Genomic DNA, 1,470 nt, shown 5'->3' on the forward strand with positions numbered 1-1,470 from the left:
CTCGACTTGGGCCAGCGCTGGGGTCGCAGGGCCCAGCAAGTACCGGCCAAACGAATAAGGTCTGGCGTGCTGGCTTGAGGTACGAACACACGATCGCCCACACCTCCACTGGCAGCTCGACGCGTGTGCCGCTCAGAACGCCGGGATCGTAGGCGTTGTGCGACGGAGCCGCGCCCGTTCTGGGGGACGGAGTTGGCCCAACGGTTATGTTAGAACGTGCGCGATGGACTGTGGTCATGAGTTTTGGTGACGTGCAGGTTTGAAGATGTTTGCGGTGGTCCGAGAGTGTTCGAGAGTTCGCGTGTTGTTGAAAAAGATGAACGCCTTTGCTGCTCTTTATTCTGGTGCAGTTACCAGCTGCAGAGAAGGTTTCTTTCGCCGTCTCTTGCTGGCCGCCCGGCACCATGCGCGGGTCGTCTCTGGCCCTCCCCTCTCCTGGTGAGGTACACGGTGGTTCGTCTTCCTCTTCGTCCTTTTTCCTTCCGCCCCGTGATCAAAGGGAGATTTTCGGTTCGCCATCTCGGCCGAGCTGCTATTCGGGAATTACAGGCAAAATTTCTGCTGGCAACCTGCGGAGAGAATCGAAATCTGAACGTTCTATTTGCTTGTTCATGGCTAACTGCGCTGAGACCTTTCGCCGGAAGATATGTTGCCTGGGAGCACTGTGCGGCGCCCGACAGGTCCATTGAACGGAGGAGTCACCGTTCGATCAGCCTAGAGCTTGTCAGCCGCTCCAGCTCCCCATCACAGTAATCTAGTAAATAGGCAGAACATCCCCCCCCAGCTGTTTGCATTGGCGTTGGCCATGACCTTGGTAGCTTCAGGCTGCTGAGATTCAATTGCCAGAGTGAAGTGCTGCAGTGAGCTGGCTTGTTGTCGGCCTCACCATGCGGACTAGCAGGCACTCATTGTGCCTCTAAATCCTTTTGGCTGCGCTTGGCGTTCTACTTGTCATCAGCCATGCCGCGTTGGCAGAAGTTGTCACCATAGGCGAGCCAGCAGGCAGCTTGATCAAGAAGTACGACATGGCCAATGACAAGACAGGAAAAGGTTGGCCATGTCAAGCCACCAAAGGCCGTGGCTCCGCCCTTCGCCTGCTGATCACGGCACCAGCCCAAGTTGTGGTCTTATCTCAAGAATGACCATTCTTACAACTAATTGAATGCACAATGCACAATGTTAGTCAGATGTGGTAATGGTGTTACTGTGTTTTGCTACATAGCCAAGAGAGAACCCAACTGGTTGTCATCTTCACTCTCTTCGTTGGTCTCTCATCACCTCATCCTCGCTGAGCCTCCTACTCCGCCTCCTCCTCACCAAGTTCTGCCCTGTTAACACTATCGCGAGCACAGGGCCACTGGCGACATTGTAGTTCTGCCACTCCTCATGCTCCTCTCACCGCTTCGACAAGGGGAGTCCTTTCGCAAATTCATTGTAGTGCGTTCTCCTCTTCGGCGCCACGAAGCCGTC

The sequence above is a fragment of the Acanthamoeba castellanii genome, assembly GCF_000313135.1.
Source record: "Acanthamoeba castellanii str. Neff unplaced genomic scaffold scf7180000084703, whole genome shotgun sequence".
Taxonomy (NCBI): Eukaryota; Discosea; order Longamoebia; family Acanthamoebidae; genus Acanthamoeba; species Acanthamoeba castellanii.